At 39.2% G+C, this 12,875-nt stretch overlaps 1 long non-coding RNA gene across 1 annotated transcript in view; it reads right to left on the bottom strand.

The window, feature by feature from the left end:
* LOC148137568 (uncharacterized) overlaps positions 1 to 8,265 on the bottom strand; it is a 173,970-nt gene extending 165,705 nt beyond the window's left edge. The window contains exon 1 of the long non-coding RNA XR_015754181.1: positions 8,067 to 8,265. This is a non-coding gene — a long non-coding RNA (uncharacterized LOC148137568). The remainder of the gene's footprint in view (positions 1 to 8,066) is intronic.
* Between the last annotated feature and the right edge of the window lie 4,610 nt (positions 8,266 to 12,875).

The following is a 12,875-nucleotide window of genomic DNA, read 5'->3' as shown; positions in this document are numbered from 1 at the left end:
AAAATAAGGCAAAGTCAGCACAGTTTCATCAAGGGGAGGTCATCCGTTAGAATTCTTTGAGGAGGTAACAAGCAGGTTAGACTAAGAAGAGCTAATGTATGTTATCTATCTGGACTTCCAGAAGACTTTTGATAATGTGCCACACAGAATGCAGCTGAGTAAGATTAGGGCCCATGGTGTTAGAGGCAAGGTGCTAGAATAGATAGAAGCTTGGCTGTCTGGCAGCAAGCAGAAAACAGGGACAAAAGGGTCCTTCTCAGGATGGCAGCCAGTGATAAGTGGTGTTCCGTAAGGCTCAGTGTTGATACCCCAAATTTTCACTTTATACATTAATGATCTGGACGAAGGAATTGAGGACATTCTGGCTAAGTTTGCAGATAATACAAAAATAGGTGGAGTGGCAGATAATATTGAGGAGGTGGGGAGGCTCAAATATGTAGAACAGGTTCGGATAGTGGGCAAAGAAGTGGCAGATGAAATACTATGTGAGAAAGTGTGTGGTCATGCATTTGGTAGGAAGAATAGAGGCATGGATTATTTTCTAAATGTTAGAAAAATCAGAAATTTGAAGTGCAAAGGGACTTGGGAGTCCCAGTCTAGGATCTCTTAAAGTAAATTTGCAGGTTGAGTCAGTAGTTAGGAAGACAAATACAATGTTGTCATTCATTTCGAGAGGACTAGAACATAAAAGCAGGGATGTACTTCTGAGGCTTTATAAGGCTCTGGTCAGACCACATTTGGAATATTGTGAGCAATTTTGGGCCCCATACCTCAGGAAAGATGTACTGGCCCTGGAACGGTCCAGAGGAGGTTCATGAGAATGATCCCAGGAATGAAAGGCTTAACACATGAGGACTATACTCAATGCAGTTTAGAAGGATGAGGGTAGCTCTGGTTGAAATTTTCAGAATACTGAATGGTCTGGACAGAATGGATGTTAGGAAGATGTTTCCATTCGCAGGAGATAAGAGGATCCAAGGGCACTGCCTTAAAGTAAAGAGAAGACCTTTCAGAATGGAGATAAGAAGAAACTTCTTTAGAAAAGAACATAGAACATCTGGAAGTCCAGATAGATAACATACATTAGCTCTTCTTAGTCTAACCTGCTTATTACCTCCTCAAAGAATTCTAACAGATTACCTCCCCATGATGAAACTGTGCTGACTTTGCCTTATTTTACCTTACACTTCCAAATATTACAGCGCAGTACAGGCCCTCCAACCCTCAATGTTGCACTGACCTGTGAAATTAATCTGATGCCCATCTAACCTACACCGTTCCATTATTATCGATAGGTATGTCCAAAGGCCATTTAAATGCCCTTAATGTTGGTGTGTCTATTACTGCTGCAGTAATATGTTCCACACCCCTACTACTCTCTGAGTAAAGAAACTGCCCCTGACATCTGTCCTAAATCTATCACCCCTCAATTTAAAGCTATGTCCCCTCATGTTAGCCTTCACCATCTGAGGAAAAAGGCTCTCACTGTCTACCTATTTAAAATGCAAGTACGTAAAGAGCAGTACAGTTAGCAGGCCAAGCAGCGGCTTTTACCAAGGCAACAGGCTTTTGAACTTAGCCAATCAATTGAACGAGGCACTTAAATACCAAAACAACCTATTAAATTTAAATCTGATGGTTTTGACAACATGGGATCAATCCTATTGAAAGAAATATTGATATATCATCAAGGGTATAAAAGAAGGGGGCAGTTGGACAAAACCACAGAGCTAACAGCCCTCAGCTCTCTCTCAAGAGAAATTGGCTCTCACAGTCATCTGTGTATTAGAGAAAGCATCTAAATAACAGAGGCATTCTGACAGAAGAATCAGAGGAAAAGCTGTTCCTGACAGAAGAACCAATGGAGAAGTGTGACGAAGCTGCTCTTTTAACAGGGTTATGCAGTCCTTGGCTTTTTTTTCACAGTGGTTATAAATGACACAGACTCCAAAAAGTCTGGAGGTGAAGGGTCTTAGGGCCAAGTTGATAAAAGCTAACAGAGACTGCCTCAGGCAGACGGCTTTCAAGTTTTAAAACAATCTACTTGTACAATGAAAGGGGTGTGGCCAGTTCTCCCAGTTCAGCTTTTCTCTGGTTTGTTTTTTTTTAGCAATAGTGTGAAAGAAAGGCTGCTGGACCCAAAGGAGAAGGTCCAGGCTGGTACTCGCTCTCTGACTTCTCTCCTGTAAGATCCTGTGTTTAATTTTTCCTTTCGTGCCAAGGGAATCTTATGGGGATTGTTGCAAGAATTTGGAACAGCATCATTAAGATGATCTGTTCAGTTTTCAGATAGGATAAGTTATTTGGTATTCTGTTTTCTGTTGTTTGTGTTTCATTCAGCAATCTTGTAAATAAATTCTGTTCTGTTTAAAACAAAGTGATTTGACCAGCTCATTTTCTCCTGGAATATCTGCATTACATCTGCTTAAACAACTAGCAAAGTTAGGGTCTGGGCTATGTTCTTGAAATGTTTTGAGGAGCCTGGTTTAGTCCATAACAGATGGGGGCCTCTTTGTGGGATTTGTTTTGTAGTTTCAATTTGGGATTAGGGTTGTTGGACTCGAAGGCAGTGAGTAGTAGGTGTTAGTGTGCAGTAGGAATTAGCAGATAAACTGGGATTAGAGCTGTCTCCTTCCGTGTGGAAAGGAGAGATAATTACAGCAATAACTTAGCATTTATATTTGCTGGAAACACCATCAGAATCTTTAGAGGTGGCTGAAATTCAATTGAAAATAAAGCAGCTTGAGTTAGAAGCAAAAGATAAGGAATTGCGATTAAAAGCTTAAGAGAGAGAAAAGGAGAGAGAGGAGAGGAAAGGAAGAAAGAGAGGGAGTCTGAACTTCAGAAATTGGCACTTAGACAGGAAAGTCAGAGTGGAGATGAAGGCTGAAGGTAGGCTTAGTGAGGAAGAGAGTGAGAATGAGCAAACAAATGGTCACCAAAGGTCTGGTGAGAAACTGTTTAAATATATTCACGCAATGCCTAAATTTGATTAGAAGGATATGGAAGCCTTTTTCATCTCATTTGAAAATTTGGTGGCCGGTGACAATGCGGATTTTGTTGATTCAGTAGGTAGAGCTAGTGAGGTATTCGCATCACTATCAGAGGAAGTATCGGGGGCATATGAGGAGGTGAAGAAAGCCATCTTAAATGCATATTGCTTGTGCCAGAAGTCTGCAGGTAATGTTTTAGGAATCTAAGGATTCCTAGTCAAACCTACATTGAGTTTGAAAGGATCAAATAATGTTGATAGGTGCATTAAAAATAGAGCAAACCTACGATGCTCTTAGAGAGACAATTATTTTGGAGGAGTTCAGAAATTCACTTTCTAAAGTAGGGAGAACTCGGGTGGAAGAGCAGAGTTAAAATGGCAAGATTAGCAGATCTGGAGAGATAGAAATTGAGAAAAAGAGAAATCCTCACTTGGAAAAGGAAAGGTACATCTCGGTGAAAATCATAAGGATAACTTACCACAGGGTTAAAAGGAAACCCTGGAAGGGGAAAGAGAAGTTGAAAAGCTCAGATGTTTTCAGTGCAATAAAGTAGGCCACATGAAATCACAGTGTTGGTGGGTTAGGAGAAACACTGGGAAGCCAGATGTAGGAAAACTGGCTATGCCAGTAAATTTTGTTGCAGTGCTAACTGAAAGCACAGTGGAGGCTAGAAAGCTGCACCAGAAGGTACAAGCTGGTCGGAGATTGATTAAGGAGGAAGAGCCAGATCTTCTTAAACCATATACCTGTGGAGGTAAAGTTTATTTGCATAGGCCAGGAGCAGCATGTAGAGACGTTACAATATTAAGAGACACAGGATCCTTCTCAGTCTGTGATGCTGAAAAATGAGGAAATTTGTACTTCTGAAGGACTATTGCCAGAAAAAGTAATGGGAATTCACAGCGAGACAAGAAGCACTTAATTATGTAAAGTGAGGTTAGAGTGTCCAGTGAAGAGAGGAGAACTTGTGGTAGGAGTACTGGGCAAACTCTCAGCTCCAGGAATACAATTTGTCCTTGCTAATGATATAGCTGATTCTCTGGTAGGAGTGCCGTCTACTATGGTTGAAAAGCCAGTGGGAACTCAGGCAACTGAACTATTGCAGGACACATATCCTAGAATTTTTCCTGACTGTGTGGTAACGAGGTCACATAGTCACCAGCTGAAACAGGTGAGATCAAAGAGGGCAGATAAGAAAACTGAAGTGGAATTAGCAGAGACCCTGTCTGATCAGACGGTTGGCACAAATCAGGAGCAGGTAGATGACAAAAGCAGGCATCTTTAGCTCAGATTAACTAAATTAACTGAATTAGAGCAGAAAGATGAAAATTTAAAGCAATTATATCAAAAGGCATACACAGCAAATGAATTTGAATGTATTCCTGAATGCTATTTATCTTAAAAATGATTTTTAATGAGGAAATGGAGACCATCACATATTCAGGCAGGTGACAAATGGGCAGAAGTTCATCAAATCGTATTGCAAGTGAGGTATAGAAAGGAGGTGTTGCGAGTGGCGCATGAGCTACCACTTGGGGGTCATTCAGGAGTGAGGAAATCACAGGCTAAAATACAAAAACATTTTTACTGGCCTGGATTGCACAAGGATGTAGTTGAACTTTGCCAGATGTTTCATTCCTTGCATAGGTCCCTTACCTCAAACAAAAAGTGGGAATCAATATTTGTTCACTATAATGGATGTGTGGACTAGATTTCTAGAGGCCATTCCATTACGTAATATCATAGCTAAAAGGATTGTAGAGGAATTACTCAAATTTTTCACTAGATATGGACTACTGACAAAGTTACAATCATATCAAGGGTCAAACTTCACATCAAAATTATTCAAGGAATTATGGACAGCTTAGGAAAAAAACAATTCAAAGCTACTGCGTACCATTCAGAATCACAGGGAGTGCTAGAAAGGTGGCATCAGACATTAAAGACCATCTTGAGGGCTTATGGTCAAGACTATCCAGATGATTGGGATAAAGGAATTCTGTTCGTGCTTCTTGTGATCAGAGATGCACCAAATGAATTGACCAAATTCAGTCCATTTGAATTAGTTTTTGCGCATGAAGTGGGAGGACCATTAAAATTGATTAAGGAGAAATTGGTAAGTCAGAATTCAGAGACCACATATTTGGACTATGTGTCAAGTTTTAGAGAACAATTAAATAGCACTGGAAGTTAGCTAAACAACATTTAAAAGTATCACAAGATACAATGAAACAGGAAGCAGGCAAGAAATCAAAAACTCACAATTTTGCTATCGGGGATAAGGTATTAGTGGATCTTATCAAGTCGAAAGGAAATTGAGTGAGGTGAACAACTTGACAAAAAGAAATCTCACAGTGTGTCATGTGAATATGTTCGAAAGGTATTTTGACATGGAAGGAAAGCAAGAGGAGAATGTGTTATTGATTACAACACAGAGTGAAGAACCAAGTTCAGAGGATTCTGAATTGGACATTCCTCAAATTAGATTGGACAAAGAGAAAGTTGTCAAAAATTGGGATAAATTATTGAGTTACCTTCCAGAGGAAAATTGAAATGACCTGAAAGAGTTATTACTACCACATGAAGATATAAGTGGAAATAAGCTGGGAAATACTAACCTAATTATACATTATGTAGATATAGGAGATGCTGTTCCGATAAGCAACATCCTTGTGGGCATAACCCTCTAAAGTTCGCACAAGTTTAAAAGTAGATGGAACGCATGCTCCACAGAAACATAATCAAAGTGAGTTACAGTGACTGGAACTCACCCATGATGCCAAAACCAAATGGTACCCAATGGTTATATGTGGACTATCGCAAAATCAGTGCAGTTATAAAGACTGATGCATAACCAATTTCATGTTTGGAAAACTGTGTTGAGAAGGTGGGACAAACAACTTATATTTTGAAGTTGGAGTTGCTCAGAGTCAGAGTCATAGAGGTGTAAAGCGCGGAAAAAGACCCTTCAGTCCAACTCGTGCATGCCGACCAGATATCCCAACCCAATCTAGTCCCACTTGCCAGCACCCGGCCCATATCCCTCCAACCACTTCCTATTCATATACCCATCCAGATGCCTTTTAAATGTTGCAATTTTATAAACCTCTATAAGGTCTCCGGAGGATACTGGCAGGTACCTTTGTCAGAAAGAGCAAAGACATTTTCGGCTTTCGTAACGCTGAATGGACTGTATCAATTTGAAGTCATGCTGTTTGGCACGAAAAATACGCCAGCCGCATTTCAAAGACTAAATAATAAGGTCATTGACATACTACCCAACTGTGTTGTATACATCGATGACCTGGTAATTTTTAGTCACACACGGAAGGAATAATTACATTTATCAGACTTGCTTGATCAACTTCGGAAGGCAGGCTTAGTAATAATCATGGCTAAAAGTGAATTTGCCAAAGCCCAAGTCACCTTCCTGGGTCAAGTTATTGGACACGGACAAATGGCACCTCAGATGTAAAATCGAAGGTGATTGGGAGTTTCCCATACCATCGACAAAAAGAGCAATACTACGGTTCTTGGAATTGAGTGTATTTTATCGAACATTTGTACCAAATTTTAGCAATGTGGCTGCTCCATTTACTGAATTGCTAAAGAAAAGCAAGAAGTTTCAATGGACTGTGGACTGTCAGAAGGCATTTGACAGCCTGAGATTTGTGTTAATCACTAGCCACACCTAATTACGCAAAGCCTTTCATGATGGCTATTGATGGCTATCGGTGTGATGCTCTTGTAAAATGATGAGAAGATAGAATGACCTATTGGGTATTTCTCCAGGAAGTTGAACATTCATCAGCAGAAATATTCCACAGTTGAGAAGGAGACTTTGAGCTTGGTGTTGGTATTACAAAATTTCAGTATTTATGTTACCAGTAACGCATGTGAGACAGGGAGGTGTGACGAAGCTACTCCTTTAACAAGGTTACCATGATGCGGAGGAGCCGATGTTGGACTGGAGTGGACAAAGTTAAAATTGCTGCAAGTATTTGGAACAGCATCATTAAGTTGCGATAATCAGTTGGGTTTTCGGATAGGATAAGCTTTTTGTTACTCTGTGTTCTGTTGCTTGTGTTTCATTCAGTAATCTTGTAAATTCTGGTTTGACTTGCTGATTCTCTCCTGGATTATCTGTGTTACACCTGCTTAAAGCAACTAGCAAAATTAGAATCTGGGCTACGTTCTTGAAATGTTTTGAGGAGTTTGGCCTCGTCCATAATAGATGGCACAGGACATTCCGGAAGACATGCAACCTGGCTGTAATTTCAAGAGACCAAATTCTATTTAGCATTCCAGTGGAATCTTGTTTTATTCAAGAATAGTTAGTAGTTAGAAGGGATTTATTCACTTTGTTAATAGTTTAGTCGATTTGTTCACTTTTAGATTTAGATAAATAAATTGTTATTGTTGATTTTGAAGTGAGTGTCCTGGATTTATTTTATCTAACCACTAGAAGTTGCTGAAAAGTAGGTTACACCACGTTTAACACTCTTTTTACAGATTCTAAGATGAAGTGTTCATTTTTGGGTGTTTCAGTTTTAGTTCTTGAGGGTGGGTCAACCTCCACTTTATAACAATAAGAAATTAAGAAAATTTGGCTTGTTAAGTAGCGCTAAGATGTGTAACTTTATTTCTGAGAATGAAATTTCTCCACAAGAAGTTTGGGGTCATTAAATTAACTGCATGATTTCAACAATGTTGATTTCTTAATCTTTCAAACACAATCCAAATAGCTTATGTTCAGGAATAAAATATAAAAGAATATATTACTTCTCAATTTCCAATGTCAAATTTCAAACAAACAATCTTCAACCTTATCCGAGACTAACTATGAATAATTCTATACCATGATTTAGATGGGATATTTAAACCATCAGAACTAGTGACAGGCCAAAGCAGAAAATGTTGCATAAAGTACCAAAGATTTGCTTATGAATGAACAATATAAGCTAAATTCAGTGATTCTATAGTTATTAAATCTTTCAAAAAATGATAACATGTCAGTAATAAGCTTACAATTTCATATTGAGGGCTCTTGTGGTGCAGTGGTTGTGTTTTTACCTTTGGGAAAGAAGGCCTGGGTTCACATCCCACCTGCTCCAGAGATGTGCGATAACACTCCTGAACAAGTTGATTTGAAAAATATCTGCACTATCATAATACCAACTTTCTGAACTGCAGCTTCAGCTATGACCCTCCCTCCTAGCAGTCTTGTGATTTCAGTGGATCCATTTCCCTTCATGTTCGGTGTCATTGTAGAACAAGCCTCTGTTAACATCAAACAGAAATAGCAAAGATAATGTAAGGTGGGAATAACAGTAACAATGCCTGATACAACCCAGCTGAACAACTTCCAAATTTATATGAAAAAATTCTAATTCATATATAAATAAATGTCAATACATACAAGGCAGCTTAAACTGTTAGAACTGCTGAAAAGGCAGAAGAAATGATCAAATGTCTTTTCAAAAATTAATCCTTACACATCACCTTACTACAGAGAGATTTCAGCATCCTGTGTTTTCTACATCCCCGTACACAGCTACAGAAAGTCTCTTTCTAGCATGTTGCTCTGATCTGGCCATATTTGTATTGGCTGAGTTCTTTGGACATGGTCATACATACCCCTGCAGAATATAAATGCCATACTGTCAGATCTTTAGACAAACTACTCCCTGTAGCATATACACATCTGCTAGTGTACTACAGTATTCATTCTCTGGATAAAATTACAGTTTTGTTGATGCAGTGATATACTTTAGAAGATAATGAAAATAAACCTCAATGAAAAACATCTTGCAGGTACATTTCTCCAAATTAATAAAAACATCTTAATAACTTGATGAGAAATACTGAAATATACTGCAGCCCAAATTATATTAATGATTTAATTTAAAGCATTCTATTGCCCAGAGTATCCATCATAGTATGTTGAAGCCGTGAGAAATCTGCCATTGTTTTCTGTTGGTTCAGCTGTTTTTATACAGGTTTTCATTGTTTTAATTACAACAGCACTTGAGGTCTAAAAACATTTCTTAAACTGTTTTGGCATTTGTCCCTTATATTGGCAATAGTTCTTATAGACAAGAAAAAAATATTAAATGGGAACCAAAATAGGGCTTTGGAGCCAAAGAAAACAAAAGGCATGGGAAAAGTCTTAGAAGAAAAGGTTAAGCTAGGTGACAAAGTTTAAAGCTCTTGAGATAGTGTTACTTTTCTAAAATATATAGGGCAGAAACATTTATGTCTAATGCTAGATTTGTGGCTCGTTTTTGGCTGAAATATGTTGCAGCGCCTGCTGTTCTGATTATACTTGAATTTGCGTTAGGGTATGTTTACTTGCGTGTTTTTCTTGGTTCGATTGCCTGGATTTTTGAAAATTGAGAAACCAGTAGTTAACATATCATTTGGCTTAAGTACACTGGGCAGATTTAATATCCAGCAAGACATGGTGCTGTTTTAGTCAAGCGATTTAAAAACTTCCAAATTACGTAGCTAGCCACAGGATGCTTCACGACCAGAATGCCTTTAAGAAACTTTCATTCTAGAAAAGAGTCTTGAAGGAAGTTGTTTTTATTCATTCGTGGGATGTGGGTGTTGTTAGTTATGTCAATTTTTATTCCCATTCTGAGTTTCCCTTCAGAAAGTGGTGTTGAGCTGCATTCTTGACCTACTGCAGTCCTTTGGGTGTAAGAAGGGAGTTCCAGGATTATAGCCCAGTGACAGTGAAGGAACAGTCATATAGTTCCAAGTCAGGATGTTATGTAGCTTGAAGGAGAACTTGTAAATGCTGCTCTTGTTCTTTTAGATGGCAGAGATCACAAGTTTGGAAGGTGATTGAGAAGTAGCTGAGAAACAGTTTCAATCTCTCGCAAGAAACTCATACTTGTACACACATGCTGACTATGTATGTGCAATCTCTATAGTCCATTCCTCCATGCCTGTGTGCAATCTCTGTGTAAAGTAATCTGTTTGATTGGAAACATATTAATACAATTTAGGTATGCTGGGCATGAAATGGCATTGCCCCAACCTTTCGGCAAGACACACATTTGAGCTACCCACGACATCCCCAAGGTTTCAGCATAAAGCTGTAACTTCAGCTCTTCTTGTTCCTTTTAAAAGCATACTGCATCTGAAGTGGAAGGTCGTAAGACTGTGGAAACGTTTGAGAAATTATCATCATAGTATATGGAAGTAAATAGATGACTGAAAGACATAGTGCTCAATGCATCAGTAGTATAGGTTGGACAAGAAAATACTGTCATAGTGCAAACTTCACAACTTTAATAACTGATCATGGATTATGTAAATTGCAGGGCAGGCTGTTTCAAACAGCAGTTAACCCTGAATGTGACAAGGAAATTTACTTCTGATAAGAAGGCAAGCTGCAGACTTGTGGTCTCTGGATGTGTAATCAATGTTGGGGATGAAAGAATCTAAAGAATCATCAATAATGTCACACCACAAACTTGAATGAGAGAATATTATATAAGAATTCAACTCTAGGATTCTTCGACAGCAGAACTCTGAGAAGAACAACTCTACACAAATATAGATTCCAGTATTAATCGGGTAATAGCTAAATTGAGTTGTGATACTTAACTTGCTTACTTGATGGGTCTTATTCTGGTTGCAACGTTCAATAAATTTTAAGTAATTATTTCAGTATTTGATTCTGTATGAGATTTCTTAGGTAGCTTGTGGTAACTTACCCACAACAATATCCCATGGAATGAAGTTGACAGGACACCAGCGAGGAAAACCTTGAAAAGGGAGTAGGAGGAGGTGACCAATGGTAGATCCAGATTATGCATCCAGAACACTGGCAGCAGTGCCATAAGAGGTCCAATACCTCATGCAGTTAAGGCAAACTCTGAATACATCTTCACATAAGACCAAAGATATAGGAGCAGAATTAGGACATTTGGACCATCGAGTCTGCTCTGCCATTTCATCATAGCTGATATGTTTTTCAATCCCGTTCTCCTACCTTTTCCTCGTAATCCTTGATCATCTTACCAATCAAGAACCTATCTATCTCTGTCTTCAATACACTCAATGACTTGGCCTCCGCAGCCTTCTGTGTCAATGAATTCTACAGTTTCATCACCCTCTGGATGAAAAAAAAATCTCAGTTCTAAAGGGTTTTTCTTTGAATCTTAGTCTCTACTAGCAAAAACATTTTTTCTACATCCACTCTAGCAAGGCCTCTTAATATTTGGTTTGAATCAGAACCCCGTCATCCTTCAAAACTCTATTGAATATGCATCCAGAGTCCTGAACTGCTAAGCTATTTTTGTAAACTTCCTCTGCATCTCCTCCAACACCATGACATCCATCTTTACGTATAGAATCCTTCTTTACATGGCCAATCCATCTAACTTACACATCTTTGGACTGTGGGAAGAAACCAGAGCACCCAAAGAAACACATGCAGTATATGCAAACTCTACACAAACGGTCACCCAAAGTTGGAATGGAACCTGGGTCCCTAGTGCTGTGAGGCACCAGTGTTAACCACTGAGCCACAAGGCTGCTTTTGGGGCCCAAAACCTCTCACCATATTCCAAATGTAGTCTGATCATAGCTTCATATAACCTCAGAAGTACATCTATGCTCTTGAATTCTAGCCCCCTTGAAATGAATGCTAGCATTGTTTTTGCCTTTCTAGCTGCCAACTGAATCTGCATGTTAACCTTGAGAGTCCTGACCTATTTCTCCTAAGTGCCTTTGTGCTTCAGATTTCTGAACCCTTTCTCCATTTAGAAAATAATCTACACCTCTATTCTTCCGACCAAAGTTCATGATCTCACACTTTCACACTTTGTATTCCATCTGCCACTTCTTTGCCTACTTTCCTAGCCTGCCTAAGTCCTTCTGCAACCTCTGCAACCTTCTCAACACTACCTGTCCTTCTACCTTTCTTTGATATCTTCAAACTCACCATATCACTGCTCAATGCACGACACCCATCGCGTGACTAGTGGCATCCCATTAGGTCTGATGGCTAACATCATCTTACCCTTAGACAACTACCAAGCTACCAGCCTCACACCCACCTCTCACTACCAATCCAGCTATGGTTGGCACATCCCTCAAATGGCTGCAAAAGCATGAATGTCCTGCCCCCTCTCTTGCAGGATAAGGTGGTACATGATAGAACGGTGCATAGAGACACAGAAAATACGAGCAAGAGTAGGCCATTTGGCCCTTTAGCATGGTACACCATTCAATATGATCTTGGCTGATCAACCAACTCAGTACCCTTTTCCTGCTTTCTCCCCAAGCATTGATCTCTTTAGCCCTAAGAACTATATATAACTCCTTCTTGAAAACATTCAATGCTTTGGTGAAAACCACTTTCTATGGCAGACAATTCGCAAAGCTCATGAATCTCTGGGTGGAGATGTTTTTCCTCATCTCAGTCTACTCCATGATTTTAAATTGTGACTCCTGGTTCTGGACTCTCCAGTCATCAGCAACATCCTTCTTGCATTTATTCTGTCGAATCCTGTTAGAATTTTATAGAGTTCTATGAGATTTTCCCCTTCCCATTCTTCTAATCTCCAGTGAATATAATCATAACCATTCTATCCTCACTTCATGTACCAATCCTACCATTCCATCACCTGATGAAGAAGCAGTGCTCCGAAAGCTTGTAATTTCAACTAAACCTATTGGACTATACAAAAACAGAAATTGCTGTAAAAGCTGAGCAAATCTGACAGCATAAGTGAACAGAAACCAGAATTAACATTTTGGATCTGGTGACCCTTCCTCAGAACTGTTGGATTATAACCTGGTGTTGTGTGGTTTCTGACAAAGAAGAGGGGCAGCTGCAGCACAAAATATCCTCTCATTTGATTT

Source organism: Chiloscyllium plagiosum, unplaced genomic scaffold (assembly GCF_037043375.1).
Source record: "Chiloscyllium plagiosum isolate Xiang-an unplaced genomic scaffold, Cpla_swu_hap1 HiC_scaffold_42, whole genome shotgun sequence".
In the NCBI taxonomy this organism is placed as follows: domain Eukaryota; kingdom Metazoa; phylum Chordata; class Chondrichthyes; order Orectolobiformes; family Hemiscylliidae; genus Chiloscyllium; species Chiloscyllium plagiosum.
Note: the sequence above shows the minus strand (reverse complement) of the source record. Positions and strands in the feature narration are given on the sequence as shown.